This window comes from Cheilinus undulatus, linkage group 8, assembly GCF_018320785.1.
Source record: "Cheilinus undulatus linkage group 8, ASM1832078v1, whole genome shotgun sequence".
Classification (NCBI taxonomy): domain Eukaryota; kingdom Metazoa; phylum Chordata; class Actinopteri; order Labriformes; family Labridae; genus Cheilinus; species Cheilinus undulatus.
Genome location: NC_054872.1, coordinates 2799471 through 2815949, shown reverse-complemented (window position 1 = coordinate 2815949; position 16479 = coordinate 2799471). Strand labels below are relative to the sequence as shown.

Below are 16479 nucleotides of genomic sequence, written 5' to 3'. Positions count from 1 at the left end.
TGTGATATTTCTCCACTGTGGATAAATCTGTCAAAATACAATGCATCTGTATCTATTCTGCCTCTCAGCTGTAGAAAGCAGGGACCCCAGGTTTAGCAGAGTGCAGAGAACACACTACCATGATTGGTACTGGATTTAGGCAAGAAAATAAATACTTGGACTAAAAGTAAAGACTAAAATGTGAGGATTTTTTATGGACTAAAACTAGACTAAAACTAAAAGAACAGAAAAGACTGAAAAAACTAAAATGCATTTAATTTAAAGACTAAAACTAAGTCTTAAATCAAAAACAGCTGCCAAAATTATCACTGGGTCGGGTTGCAGGGGTTGGCCACTTCGTCCAGCTCTTCCCGGGGGAATCCCAAGGCTAGCTGAGAGACATAGGCCTTGTCCATGCAGAGACGAAAATGATATATTTCCATTTTGTTTTGAAAAAGTTTTCCGTAAATACGTTTCAGGAAATATCCGTGTAACCGCGGAACCTCTGAAAACAACTGGAAATGCTGTAGTTTATATGTGGTGCTTTATCGCTGCCACAGAAATGCACCAAAAGAGAGAAGAAGATCACAGAGAACTGCCACAAACTTTCTCATAGTTACCCTTCTGGTTGTTCCCCGTGGTGGATTTAAGAACATCTGGTGTATGTTGTTCTCTGTGGTGGTAAAGGAGCATCAGATTCTGCTGTAAAAGCCACAACAAGCTCAGTAGTTTCTGCAGCACAAACACACACCTATAATCCGCCATTGTTGTTTTGGTTCGATATGCACATGCTGGGTAAGTGGGCAGCGCTATGTGTGACGTAATCGTTTCAAGAAAGATGTGGTTGGCCTACACGGAGATGAAACTGTAAGCGTTTACAGATTTGTTTATTTTGGGGCCGGGTTTTCAGCCTTCCCAAAATGCCGTTTCCATGTGGATGAAACGCCGATACAACAAAAAAACTTTTGCGTATACTCCTGAATTTGTCACAGTGTGGATGGTGCCAAAGTCTCCTTAGCGTGTCCTGGGTCCCAGGGCCTCCTCCCTGGGACTGTGGGACCTGTCCAGAACACCTCTCTGGGGAGGCGTCCAGGAGGCATCCAGACCAGATGCTCGAGCCAACTCATCTGGCTCCTCTCGACGCGGAGGAGCAGCAGCTCTACTCCAAGTCCCTCCCGGATGGCTGAGTTTCTCACCCTATCTCCAAGGGAGAGACCGGACACCCTGTGGAGGAAACTCATTCCTGCCGCCTGTATTCACGATCTCGTTCTTTCGGTCTCTACCCACAGCTCATGACCATAGGTGAGGGTAGGAACGTAGATCGACCGTAAATCAAGAGCTTTGCTTTTGGACTCAGCTCTTTCTTCACCACAACAGACCGATGCAGACTTGCACATACAAACATATATTCTACCATGAAAGAGTAAAACTGGATGCACATGCAAACTTCTGAGGACACACATGCTCTACCAACGCTCGCAATGACAAACACATAAAATTCACATCAACTGACATTAAAACTCTTCCACTAGCTCCCAGAGGTATGCACACAAACGCAGTGGAAACACTGTCATCAGTGTGCGGCCACTATCTGTGTGTTTCTGTCAGCGCTTTCAGACACTACCCTGACAGCATTGTTAAAGAAGATTGATTATATTTAACCCATTGTGGTTTTGAGGTTGAGCAGAGGGTGGGCTGGCGATCTGTGGCATATGTGTGTGGGTTTGCTGCACACATGTTTCAGGACCCCCATGTTATACAAGGAGAGTGTGAGAAAGTCAAACTTGAGAAAAGACATGGCCATAATTGCTCGCAGTAAGTCAGTAAGTCAAGTTGTATTAATCATCGATCATGGTTAATCTGTGCTCTTACCTCATTCTCACACACTCAAACACATGAACACAAACACAAACCTGAGGGAGGGAGTGCCAATCTGGCATATCAGCACAGCAAATACCACATCTGATTCTTGCATGAGCAAAATGACCTCTGTATTCTCAGGGATGTTTTGGAAGAAAGATTATCCATGAGGGCCAGCTGACATCACAGTTGAAGAATGTGATTCCAGGAAGGTTCTGTCATGTGTTTTTCTATCATGTGTTTTTTGGTGTATGAAATATGTCTTCTCAAGATGAAGATATTTTATGAAATTAGATAAATAAGAAATAGCACACCGTTGCCAAAATCATTTAACTTATTGAGCTTGATGATAAAATGCCTGGCGAACCGTCTGCTTTAGGAGATTGTTGTGCACACCCCTAATTAGTTTCCAGGGTTATAAAAATAGTCACACTGATAAGAGAAAGGCTTGTGTTTCTTTAATGGTTGCATGGCCCTGCAACTGTGTTTTTGTAGCTCTTACAAAATCAGTCGTCAGATTGAGTGTGAGTGGTTGTACTGTTTTTTTTCAGTCCCATGGTACTTCAGAGTGTCTAAAACAACTTAGATTATCATGAGCCACCATTCTCTAGACATCCCAGTTCCTTTGCAATAAACTTTTTTATGTTTGAGCGAGCTCTCTACCTCAGCCATCCCCTTAGCCACCGTCTGTTTGTGACTTATTTTACTAGCCTCATATCCTATCCTGCTATAAACCTGAGTCTGTCCTCAAACTTATGCTGATGCTCTCTATATCACTGGTCTTCAAACTTTTTTTGCCAAAGGCACAGCATATTTATATCAATACAAAATAGACCCTTTAGATCAGGGGTTCTCAACCATGGGGTCGGGACCCCATAGGGGGACACTGAAAGGGGGTCTCCAGAAGCCTTAAAAACACAAAGAATACTTTTGAATGACACTGTTGCCACTTTACACCAAATCTGTCTAATTTTAACCCGTTTTTATCACTTTTTCCCACCAATTTTGCCCATTTTAACACATTTTCGCAACTTATAACCCATGTTTTGTCATTTTAAACCCTTTCCACCACTTTTTATCTGCCTGTTTTTGCCACTTCTAAAACAAATCTTGTAACTCTCTGCCTATTGTTGGCTCTGCTGACACATTATTGCCACTATTAACCCCTTTTACCACTTTTAACGCCACATTTTACAATTTCATATGCCAGTTTCTGCCAGTTTAACCCTTTTTTGCCACCTTATATCAATTTTCATCCCATTTCACCAAATTTCCACCTATTTTTGCCACTTTAATGACATTTCAGCCACTTTTGAATCCACTTTTACCACTTAATATGCAAATTTTTACCTCTGCCAAGGAGGTTATGTGATCGGGTGGGTTAGTTAGTTTGTTCGTTTGTTAGCAACATAACTCAAAAAGTATTTTGATGAAATTTTCAGGAAATGTCAGAAGTGGCATAAGGAAGAACTGATTAGATTTTGAGACTGATCCGGATCACCGTCTGGATCCAGGATTTTTTTGAAGGATTCTGTACTATTGGGAGATGGGGCTAATGACGGAGGTCTATGCTGTTTCCACTTTACACCAGGAGATGGCAGACATGAGTAACTTCAATCCCAGCAGCAGTTTTTGGTGGGTTTCCATTCAAAGTTTTGGAGTTTATAGAGTTTGAAAGACGCTCGCTCGGTCAGGAGACGAGTCAGAGCATAACAGAGAGAAAGAAAGCAAATTGTAGCGAGAATACTCACAATTCTGGGAGGAATAGAGGAATATTCACCCTCTGCCATGACTTCCAGTCGTCCGTTGAGACCATGGGTGAAACTGTCAGTGCATCTGAAGCCAGTGCTTGCCTCGCTGTGTTTCCACCCCACCGTGGAGGGAGTAATCGGCGAATGCCATGGTGGGGGGCATATGGGGATAGATCCAGGAATTTATTGCAGGATTGTTCACCATTGGGAGATAAGGCTAATGGCGGAAGTCTGCGCTCTCTGAGTGCTTTTCTAGTTTACCACTTTAACCCATTTTTGCCACTTTTTTTTCACATTTTTGGCATTTCTAAGCCATTTCTGCTACTTTTAAACCTAATTTCACCATTTTCCCACCGTTTTTTTGCCATTATTAACCAATTTTAGCCATGTTTTTTTTTTTTTTTTTTTTTACATTTTTAAGAGGGCTACTTACTACACAAATGAATCAAAATGTGTCCCTTTGATAAGAGTGGTTATTATTCAGGTAAATTCTAAAATACCACAGCTTGACTTTACAATGGCCCATGATTCTGCTGGACTCCAGTTTGGCTGGGCCCCAGAAAGCTCTCCCATTTTTCCCCCCTGATGGGCAGCCTTGGGGGGTGGTTAATGACGAGCTTTCTGAGTCCTAGCCAACTGGGGGATTATGGAGGGCAGCAAAACCATGGTCCATTGTTAAGTTAAACTATGATAACCAATATATGTAGCCCAGGTAGTAAACACTATTATCAAAGAAACAAAAAATAAGTTTTATTTATTTGTGCTTTGGTATGATATAGCTAAATATCCAACCCCTTCAAAAAATTGGACAAAACTGGGCAAACCAGTGTTAATTGTTAATTGTTAATTTTAGTCTTAATTTTAGTCTTTAAATGAAATGTTTTTTAGTTTTAGTCGAATTTTAGTCATTTTTATCCTAGTCTTTACTTTTATTCCAAGCATTTATTTTCTTGTCTAAATCTGGTACCAAATCATGGTAGTGTGTTTTCTGCACCCTGCCAAACCTGGGGTCCCTGCTTTCTACGGCTGAGAGGCTGAATAGATACAGATGTATTGTTTTTGACGGATTTACCCACAGTGGAGAAATATCACAGATTTTGAATGTCCGACGTAAACTAAATTACATTTTAGTCTAATCTTTGTCATCTTGATGAAAACTAAACTTAGTTTTTGTCAGTTTTAGTCATCACAGGTCTATTTTTTTAGTCTTAGTCTAGTTTTTGTCATGAAAAAAAGGCTGTCGATGAACAATTTTAGTCATAGTTTTATTTGAAGATATTAACACTGGGCCAAACAATGGCAAAAATGGGTGAAAAAGTGGCAAAAATGGGTTTATAGGGATTTTAAAAATGTGGGGAAACTAGGCATAAAGTAGCAAATAGCGTTAAGGGTGTCCAATTGGGGTAAAAAAACCAACGAATGAACAAAAACGAAAAATTGGTTAAAAGTGGCAAAGAGAAAAGGGGAATATGGGCCACATTTGGTGAAAAAGTGGTCAACAGGGACATAAGTGGGATAAATGTGACTAAAAGAAGTGGCAAAAATTGGTAGTAAGAGTGGTTAAAAATGGCACAAATAAATAATTTCAACATCTAAACCCAACAATAGCTTGCCAGATCCAAAATGAGGGAACTGTTAGCCAGGATGCTAGCACCAATGCTACTGATCCAACACACGTGCACTGATCAATTAATATCATCAATAAATCAGACTTGGGGAGGGCCCATTCTCTGGGTTTTTCAGGGGTTCAGCTTATTCTATAGGCAGAACTGGTTACAGTACCTTTCATAAAGTTTTAGTACTAATGTACAGTTGTACAAATTCCCGAGGCACACCTAGACTGTGCCCTGCCACACCATCTGAGAACCACTGCTCTATATTAATGCTTACTTTATACTAATACAGTATCTCTTATTTTTAACGACCCAGTCCTCTCTGCACCCTTATCCCCTTATCTCCACCCTCCTCTTTCTCCGTTCTTTATTTCTCCACATAACCACTGAGATAGAGAGCATCTACATTATTCCCATCCTTAGAACTCATCAGCGATTCCCTGAACATGCCATAACTTCTGGAAACAATTGGCGACTTTAAAGGCTTCTGGTGTGGCGAGTGATTAGTAACAAAGGACATCAGCCTGATGCTTCCTATTCTGTCTGCTGCCATTGTTTGTTTGTTTGTTCAGAGTAGATTTGGAGCAGAGATATAATATCCAGTATGACACTGTTAGCTGCATTTGTATGCAGATATCCATTAATAGAGATAAATCAAAAGCTTAATCACTATCAGATGATAGTCATGTCAGCACAGCATTTAGACCAGTGCATTTTTACTGTTTTAGAAACTAAAAAGTGTCATATTTACATACAATCGTTTCTATTCTGTTCTATTTTTGTTTTTGTTTTATTTCTGTTTGCATGTTCTCTCTTTGCATGTGTGGGTTCTCTCCAGGTACTCCAGCTTCCTCCCACCACCAAAGACATGCTCGTTAGGTTAACTGGTGACTCTAAATTGGCCGTAGGTGTGAATGTGAGCGTGCCTGGTTGTCTGTCTCTACATGTCAGCTCTGTGATTGACTGGTGACCAGTCCAGGGTGTAGGGTCTTCTACTCAGGCCTCCTTGAACTCCTGCTAGTCCACAGACTCAGTTAAAAAGAGTCAGGAAAGGCCCTCCTAGATTAGTGGACCTTTATTTTTTCAGCTTGAACTGTTCATGTTTTTGGTCACAGAGTCTCCGATGTCTGTTTCTGTATACATTTGTAAATTAAGAGCACTGAAATGTGTTATCTGGAGTGGTTTTACCAGTGAACACTTCCTGAAACGTTGACATACCTCAGAATATCTACCACCTCTCTGAGAAGACTAAGAGTGTTTTTGCAGTGAAATACGAGCCTCAGCTCTGGTCAAACTTTCTCTGACTGTTTCTGTGTTAAGATCTCAGAAGTGGGGCTGAACAGTGTTTCAGTATAGACTGTGATGAGCACGTGCACGGTTGGCTCATCAGCAAAGGCAATGAAGCAAAGCTTAGAGTTTTTATCTCCTCAGAGAACTGAGCACTGTGCATGCTCCCTGACATGTTAAAGCATTCACGTGGCTTCTGCTGTCACAGGTACACTAGCACAGGGGTGTCAAACTCAAGACCCAAATCCAGCCCGTGGTGCAGTTATACCAGACCCACCAGATCATATCATATTTCTATTATAACTGACCCACCAGTATGAGGTCTGCAGATTTCCTCTAGTATAAAAATGTTAACTTAACCTTGATGCTTTATAACATCCTTGTTGAGTCATAAAAATTTGAAAAAATAAACAGTAAAAATAATTTGATAAAAAGTCAGGAATGTGGGAAAGAAATTAGTGTTTTCTCTATATTTTCAATTTTGCATCTCACAGTTATGACTAAAAGTTATGGTTTTGACTTTTTATTTTGTATTTTAACCTTTACATCTCATATTTATTATTTATTATTTTGACCTTTTAAAGTCATGATTTTGACTATTGTCTCATGTTTTGACCTTTTTCAACTCTTAACTTTAAAGTAGCCCCCCCCTCCCCCCCCCCCCAAACTCATGATTTTTAATCTTATTTCATATTTTGGCATTTTAAACTCATGATTTTAATGTTTTCTTCATATTTTGGCTTTTCAAAATCACAATTTTGAATTTTTTAACAGTTTTTGACTTTTAAAATTCATGATTTCAGTATTCTGTCTCATATATTGCCTTGTAATAATTAAATAGTAAGTAAGTAATAATTGAATTTCCCTTTGGGGATAAATAAAGTTATTATTATTGTATTGTAAAAACATTATTTTGACTTAAAATGTCCTGTTTTTACCTCTTAAACTTATAAGTTTGACTTTATATCTCTGATTTTGAGTTTTTAACTTAAAATGTCCACCTTTTAATCACAAAATCATCTATCATCAGTGCCAAGTTTTTTACCCCCATAATTCATTTCTGGTAAAAATAATGTTGACATTTCATGGTTAAATATTGACGCTGTTAGGCCTTCAGGTTAGACCCAAGTTCAGAATCTGGGCCCTGCTGTGATTAAGTTTGACACCCCTGCACTAGCATATCACATGAGGTAAACTCTCAAGAACCTTGGTTCCCAATCTGGGGTCCAGGACCCCTTTTGGGAGGCATCAGAGATTTCAGGGAGGGTCTGTCAGCCCTAAAGTTGTGAGAATTAGGTTCACTCAAACATCTCAAATCATGATAAAACACGCATGAATGGTTCATTCAAGGGTTTTGGTAATAACACTTGTGTTTTGTGATATTTTATACAATTAAAAAGGTTTATTTTTGACAGCAATATGTCCATTTTTCCATGTGGGTTCTGGGGGACCACAGTTCTTCTTACATATGTGAAGGAGGGCTCAGTGGAATAAAGGTGGAGATCCAGTGCTCTAGAACAGGGGTTCTCAACGTTGGGTGGTCGCGAGACACTGAGAGGGGGTCTCCAGATGCCTTAAAAAAAATAGAGAATATTTTTAAATGATAACAGACTGTATATTTTAGACATTTTAATGAAAATATAAGCATGAAATTATTTAAATACCAAACAAAAACATTTTATCAGTAGCTTTGGTGCTAGCATCCTGAATGACTGTTCCCTCATTTGGGAGCTTTAAGAGCTAACTCTTATGGGGTTTTTAGTGAAAATATCTATTTGTGCCACTTTTTAACCACTTTCCCTACCCAGTTTGCCTCTATCATCAACTTTTCATCAACTTTTGTTCAATTTTGACCCCTTTTTTGCCACTTTTTTCTAACTTTTGCCACTCTACATCAATTTTGCCTGTTTTAACCAGTCTTCATCACCTTTTTCCCCATCAATTTTAACACATTTTAAAACCTTGTTTACACTTTTTTTTGTCAATTCTTGCATATTGTTGCTCTTGTTTAACATATTTCATTATTTGTGAAGCCCATTTTTGCCAGTTTAACCCATTACTGCAAAATGTTGCATATTTTTCTGCCTCAGTTAACCCTTTTTTGACAGTTCCAACCATTTTTTTTCCACTTTTAAAATCCAATTTCACCGAATTTGCCACGTTTTTGCCACGTCAACCCATTTTTGCCATTCTTTTCTTATTTTTAACCACTTCTAACCCATTCCTACTACTTTTAAAATCACATTTCACCAATTTTTCCACCCATTTTTGCCATTTTTCACCCATTTGAGCAATTTTAACCCACTTTAATTCTGTTTCTAAGAAAATAGGTTAACATTTTAAGAAGAAGATACTAAGGCACAAATTGAAAAAGATGTTTGGGATATTTGTTGCTTTGGTAAGAGTGGTTATTATTCAGCGTAATAGTCTGGATACTACAGCTTAACCCTTTACGCACTGCCATAGCGCCGGCACAGTGTTTAATAAGTCCATAGTATTATTACCGTAACTCCGTCAAAGTTTGTCCGATCAGAAAAATTCCAGCGGTGTTGGAAAGCTGAGAATTGTGGGCATGCGCACATATATGGCTCATTACGGTACTCACAACCATATGACATAGGCATTCATAGCAAAACACCAGTTTTGTATTGTTCTTCTTTTAAACTGCTGACAATTCCATATAATGAGCAATAATCGTTAACCAGTTGTTGAAAAGTCACGTTCAAGTACTCCTGGGAAAAAAGGGACCAAACCTTTCAGATTTACAGCCATGATAACAAAATATGTCCAAATCGCTATTTCAGTAGGTAAAGGGTTAACTTAAACATGGGCTCCAAGTTTGAATAGGTCCCAGAAAGCTCCCCCTTATGAGCGGCCTTGTCTCCACATGACTGTTCTTGAATGTGCATGGTTGTGTTCAGCCACCTTCAGGTACAGTGGGGGTCCCGGTCTCTGGCACCTTTTTTGGGGTGGTCGTGGGCCGAAAAGGTTGAGAACGACTTCTCTAGAACATGAAGCTGTGCTTAAGCGAGTGCTGTTGATAATCTTTAAGTAACACAAATAGAAAAAAGGTTTTTAGCTCATGAAGAAACCTACCACACCTCCTCTGTGGGTGCGTTTGTTTGAGATCAGAGTCACTGTCAGTGAGCTGGGCCCAGAGTGGATGAAAGCTGGAGTGGTTTAGATTTCAAATCAAAAAATGATGTTTATTTAAGAGAGAATTTCATGAATGCACATAAACATCCACGGCACTTATCTTGTATAGTTTCCTTTTTAATGATAAGTCCAGATAAATATCGCAGTGGCAGTTTTTTCCAGCATCCTCCTGATCCTGCTGTCTGACGCAGTAAAAGGGTCGATTGAAGCAGTCACGTCCTTAGAGCTTGCGGTGGTCTAATGCTTGATCAGATTCATACCGACACGTGCACAGAGCCACACACACACACACACATACTGTAATATAAAGTTTCCTAAGGCCTAGGGTCAGGGCTCTGTCTGTTTTCAGTATCAGCATGCCTTCACACCCCTGTATTTACCAGCGAAGGTGAAGGAGTTCAGGAACACCCACAAATTCAACTATTTTTCACTATCCTATTTCATTTTCACTATTTTCAGGAGCTGAATACATTCAGATTGATAGATTAAAATAATATTTCAATCATTAATGCTATGCTGTCTCTATAATTGATGATATTTGTATGCATCACACATAAACACAAGCATATTCACTGTTTTCCAGGGCTCTAAATGTGCGCCGTGACATGGAGGGTTGAAATATCTGCCTGTTTGGTTCAGGATGCAGCCTGGCAGATGGAAATCCCTGTGGTCAGTGTGGTTACTAGAGAGAGGGGTTTAAAGTCCCCCACATTTGGGAAGTGCTCTTTAAGTGCCTACAAGGAAAATTCACAATTAGAAAAAGCTGTAATGAACTCTGGGAGAAGGCTTCTTCAGAAAAGTGTCAGAGCGCTGTACCGGGGTGTGTGAGGTAATGTGCTGAGGATACTTGGCCAGGACTATTAGTGTGTGGTTAGATTGGCCGTGTTGGTGCAGGCAGGCGTGGTAGGGAGGTGTGTTTGTGTGCATGTGTGAGTGTTTCGTTGGAATCTTTCATGACTTGACTGTTAAAGAAATAGGATTTTGGGAAGTTCTCTTGGTGTGCATTAGCTTAAATCACTCATTCTACTTATTCCACAACCCTCCAATTTTTCCTTCAAAACAAAAGCAGCCACAGCTACCTTATCAGAGCTGATTCATCTCCTACAGTGTGAAATGTAATACTTTACAAGTTTATGTATTTCTCATGGGTTCCTGGTTAAATTTACACTCCAGTGTTACTTTACCTTGTTGGAGATTTATTTGCTTGTTGTTACTGCGAATAAGGAAACATCTGATTTCACTGTACAACTCCTCTGGAGATACTCAGCAGCTAGTACTTAAAGTAAACTTTAAATTAAGAACTTATTCTTGAGTAGATTTGTAGACCAGGACTTTTGCCTGAGTAAACTTTAATTATCATAACTGGACTTTTACTTGAGTACAGTAGTTGTGTACTATTCTAAACCAGAACAGCCAAACCTAAAGCTACAGTTAAAACACTGAATTTTGCTGGATGTGCTGATTCTCTACAGACCAAGCAAACATCTTCTCTCACTTCTGCGCAGGTGTCATGGCACGCCCCTATAATTCACTAATCTTTAGGGCTAAAATCCACAGGAACCAACTTTTGACCAGTGACACAGCCATTGTTACAGACTGTTCAGGTATGATGAAAACTCAGCATTTCTTACCTTAAGAAATAATCCATTTCACTCAATATTGTGAACTGGACTAGAAAACTTGCTGTTACAGTTCTTAGTCTGTGAGCCTTTAAACAGCAACTTTCATTTTGTACTTGTAACAAATAGGGCTGGGAAATTAATCACAAATTAATTTTAATTCCAATGTGGCCTGCTGCAATTTACATATCGCAGAAGTTGCAGTATTTCTTTAACTTGAAGCATGTCAAATCAAGTGGCATAAAAGTGATTTTCCCCTTCAATTAACAAATAGATAACAAATTTGCAATATAAGCAAAATTAACTGCAATTAGATATTTTTAAATTGTTCTGCCCTAGTTCCTTCTGTCTAATGATGATGAAGCTCAGCCTTAGTTCACAAAAGTCATAACCCCAGCCAGGATCAGCTGGCAGCCAATCAGCTTTTTCTCTCAATACAGCGGCCCATTGAAACATGACATGCTTCTCACTAATCTCTGCATTAATGCAGATGTACAATGCTGCTGCTACTGGCAAAGCTGTACCTCCTCCACCCCAGCCTCCTCCTTTATAGCTGAAAGCTTGTTGCTCTCTCTTAATCCCACTCATGCTACTATAGATTAATTGCCTCTGAAATAATTTCATTGTTTTGACTATATATTGTCATAAATCTATCTGCTTGACTAATCCAGGGAGCATGTTTTGAGCCAGACCTTCACTGCCAATTTAAACTGCATATCCATTTTGCAATAAAATGGTTGAAATATGATGTGAGTGTTCCTGATTGAATGCAGGTTATGATATAGAATGATTTATCTCTTGAATTTGTTGTATTAAAAAACACAGGATGGAAACCTTATAATAATTCCATATTCAATCTCAATCACAATATTGGAAAAAAAAGCAATAAGATGTTTTTTCTGGTTTTTTTTTGCAAATCGTTCAGCCCAAGTAACAAACTAATGAAATACAAAAACCATCCAGGTCCAACTGTGAGAAACTCTGCTGGCCTAGTGTCTGCTGATGAGATTAATCCAATAAGATAATCTGAAAGAATCACTTCTTTTCTTTTTGTCTTTTTGGACATTTCTGTGTGTCAGCAGTTTAGAAATATGTTTTTATTCTCCTCATCAGAGTCTTGGCCCTGATTAAAACAAAGCTTCTTAAACCACGGGTTACAGCCCTGCATGGGTACCAGAGCTCTGTTTTTCCTTCCACATGAAAGGAGTGTTGCTGTGTTTCATGACCCTTAGCCACATTGTCACAGTAGATTTATCCTGTTTAGATTCCAGTCTTAATAAACTGTCTGACTGTGATTTCATCTGCAGAATTAAGTCTTTAACATTGATGATTTCCTCTGTTTTAACTTCATCAGTGTAGCTAAGTTATTGCAAAAAATGTATGATTGTATCTCATAGTGTACAGCTATAAAACTAAGGAAGGATTTGAGGTTATCACACATATCAAAAATACTATTTAATATTATTCAAACTGTAAATATATATAGTCACAGGTTAGAGTAATCACATAGTACACAGGTTCTTACAAAGAAAATTCCCCTCCCAGGCAAAACCAGCAAATGTGTTTCAGCCTTAAAAGACTCAAACCTGATATCCATCTGTTCCTCTTCTTTAAGTCAAAATGAACATCATCTAGCACAGTGTTACTCAACCCTGCTTAACTGAAGAGCCAAATTGTTAAAAAATACCTTTGCAAAAACCAGTAAGCGCTTTAAGGTGGTAAAAACGGCTTGAAATAGAAATAAAAATAAGTTAAAGGTGGCAAAGATGGTCTAAAAGTGGCAAAAACGTGGCAAAGAATTAGAGAAAAAGTGACTAAAATTGGCAAAAAAGCAGTCAAGAGTGGCAAAATAGGGCAAAAAAATAGGAAACAAGTGGTATTCAATGGCAAAAGGTAGCTTAAATGAGAAAAAATGGTGACAGGGCAAAAATGGGATAAAAGTCTAAAAAAAGTCACAAAACTGGGCAATAAAGAGGAAACAAGTGGTATGTAATGGCAAAAGGTAGCTTAAATGAAACTTTGGAACTCACTCTCACCAGACATCCGAAACATTGACTCTCTCCCTCTCTTCAAATCTAGGCTCAAAACCCACCAGTTCAGATTAGCCTACTCTTTGTAATTACTTTGTCCTATTTTATATTGTGTTTGCTTTTTATTTTATTCATTGTTATCTGTAAAGTGACCTTGAGTGTTCAGAAAGGCGCTTATAAATAAAGTGTATTATTATTATTATTATTATTATTATTATTATTATAAATGGGAGAAAAGTGGGGAACAATTGGTGAAAATGGGCAAAAAAAGGTCCAAAATGTAAAACACAGGATGAGGAACCTTATAATAATCCCATATTCAATCTCAATCACAATATTGGAAAAAATGCAATAAGATGTTTTTTTTTTTTCAAATTGTTCAGCCCTAGTAACAAACTAATGGAATACAAAAACCATCCATGTCCAACTGTGAGATGGCAAAAGGTAGCTTGAATAGGAAAAAATGGTTAAAGGGGCAAAAATGGGATAAAAGTGTCTTAAAAAAGTTGCAAAACTGGGCAATAAAGAGGAAACAAGTGGTATGTAATGGCAAAAGGTAGCTTAAATGGGAGAAAAGTGGGGTACAATTGGTGAAAATGGGCAAAAAAGGTCCAAAAGTGGCAAAAACGTGGCAAAAGAATGAGAGAAAAGTGACTTAAATGGGCAGTTAGCAGTCAAGAGTGGCAAAATAGGGCAAAAAAGTAGGAAAAAAGTGGTATTTAATGGCAAAAGGTAGCTTAAATTGGAGAAGAGTGGCAAAAAATGGTAAAAAGAGGACAAGAATGGGGAAAAAGTGGCAAAAAAAGTGGCAAAAAAGTAGAAAAAAGTGTTATTCAATGGCAAAGTTAGCTTAAATGGATGAAAAGTGGCAAAAAAAAGGTGAAAAAGGGCAAAAATGGGATACACAGAACAATTTAGGTTATACAATAGAAGCCTGTTGTGTAAGTCTGAAAAACAAACATATTAATGTGATTAATTTCTGACGTCAAAATTTCCCTTTTCTAAGGTTTTCTGAGGGAAAAATATTTCAAATTAAGACAAAAGAGCCACAAATCATCACAAAAGAGCCACATGTGGCTCATCACTGATCTTGCGTGTGTTTTTCACCCAGAATTCTTTGTTTTTTTGGGTACCATTTCCGTCTCAGCACTGATGCACATGTCTCTATGGCAGTAGTCTGGAGCAGGAGCCACATATTTTTTTCATGAACATAATGTGGTGAAAGGTTCTCTACATTTTCCTGGGCCTCAGTTTCATTACACAATCGACCACTGTGTGGTTAGGGGTAGCTGTATATGGTTAACCCATGCTGCATTTGTGCTCCAGCAGGAAAGCTTGTGGTATCATTGCAGTAAACCAATCCTCTCTGTAGTGAAGTGTTACATTGCACTATGCATTGCATTGTCAAACCACTGGAGACATCAAATGCATTCATGTTGTCTCACTTAGACTTACTTAGCCCACAGTTGCTGCTAGTTTAGGGGTACTCCCATTATGACTGTTGCACAGCTCCTGAGGTTTTTCCTCTCCTCTTATCATTCCACAAAAACACAATTCTTTCTTCACTTGTATGAAAAAGTTTTAATATTTTTGTTTTTTATTTGTTTGTACAAACGTGTTAATATAAAGCATGTGCTCTCTGTGCTGTATGTCTGCCGTTTCCCTAGCAGTGATTGGCTTCAGCATTGTGTGACCTTGAGCAAACAAGAAAGTTAGAAAGCATAAATATTTTCTTGGAAACAAGTCTGAACATGACCTGGGTGAATCCACGGATCTCCTCAGTTGAACTGCGCATGCACCCTGTGTTTGAAAGTCCACGTACACAAGGCTTCAATAGCTGCACTGGGTTCTGCAGAAGCCTTGTGTTGTTAGACTGAAACATGGTCTGTGTCCTTCTGAGGGTCTTAGACCGCTGACTTCATTATATCTCCACCGTGCGGTTTACAAAGCTCTCTTCTTTCATACAGTGCTTCTTTTGTCAGCTTCATTCATTTGGTGCAAACATTTCCCGTGTCTGCATCTCCTGGCACCCTCAAGGCCCTGCATGTCTAAGATGCCTTGCTAGAAACCAAAAAGAGAACTGAGGAACAATGTGAGTCAACCATAGACCTCTTAACGTCGCACACAATGTCTTCTCTCTGTACCTTCTTCCAGAAACCGCTTCTTAGACTTGCAAATCTGGGCTTTGATGTTCTCTCTCACTTCTTTTGACAGAGAAATGAAGCCAAGGAGGAGCAAAGCATTGCAGACAGCTGTTAAAGCCACCGTAATTCCCTCATGTTACATGGGTTCGCCCTCACTGCCCTGGCAGAGATGCTGTTGCGTCTTTGTGTTCTCTCTCAATAACTCATTTAAATTTTTTTCACTGGAGTTCAACTTTGTCCTCCCTTTCTTCTGTCCCAAATGGATCCTTCCTAGAGGACAAAGTAATGCATATCCTTTGTTTTGTTGTCTGACCAGAAAGCTGTTTCTCATTTGCTAGGTGGCTCCCTCGTCTCAAAGTTGTTTCAGCAAACAAGACAGACCTCTGTTCCACAGCCTTCTTTTCTCTTTAATGCCAGGATGACATAAAATCAAACGGGCAATGTAGAGGCTTCTTAGACTTTTGATGTGTGACATTAAATCTATGAAAGCTAGAATTTAAAAATACTCGGACAGAGGGATGGTTTCAATAGTGACCTGTTGCAGCCCCTATGGACCTGTCATGGAAACCAGTCCCAAAAGGCTACTGGTATTTCTATTTCCCTGTCTTAATCCCATGCTTTTTGTCTGGATGGAGGAATAAGAGTAATACGCAGACAACCAGTGACCACAGTGGCTTTGTCAGCCATCTTTGCAGCGAAGGATATCGACGCTGCAGACAGAGTATTTGTTTTATACTCAGCCAAGCACATTCCTGATAGACAATAGACGGATGGTGGTTACAGTGGCAGGACTGGCTCGCTCTGTCTGGAAGAGGACAGGGGTTGAAGGTTATTTGGTGCGTGTTTGTTCGTTTCTGCACATATGAGAAAGAATGTGTTTGTTTTCTGTTCAGGTCTGCATGTTTTCTGTTTGTCCTAAAACCCACATTATCAAAGCAGACACTTGATTGTTATAAAAATGAGGAATGATTCACATCAGGAAGCTGAAAGTCATCCTCTTGGTTAGGACATGCCAGTGGATATCTTCAGGGAAATGCCTT

At 39.1% G+C, this 16479-nt stretch overlaps 2 protein-coding genes across 7 annotated transcripts in view; both read left to right on the top strand.

Moving 5' to 3' along the window:
- Positions 1-16479, top strand: part of LOC121513254 (NLR family CARD domain-containing protein 3-like) — a 945231-nt gene that overhangs the window by 543104 nt on the left and 385648 nt on the right. The window lies entirely within an intron of this gene.
- The window catches only part of LOC121513252 (vacuolar protein sorting-associated protein 13B-like), a 481863-nt gene that overhangs the window by 407869 nt on the left and 57515 nt on the right, over positions 1-16479 (top strand). The gene's annotated exons all lie outside the window — the stretch shown is intronic.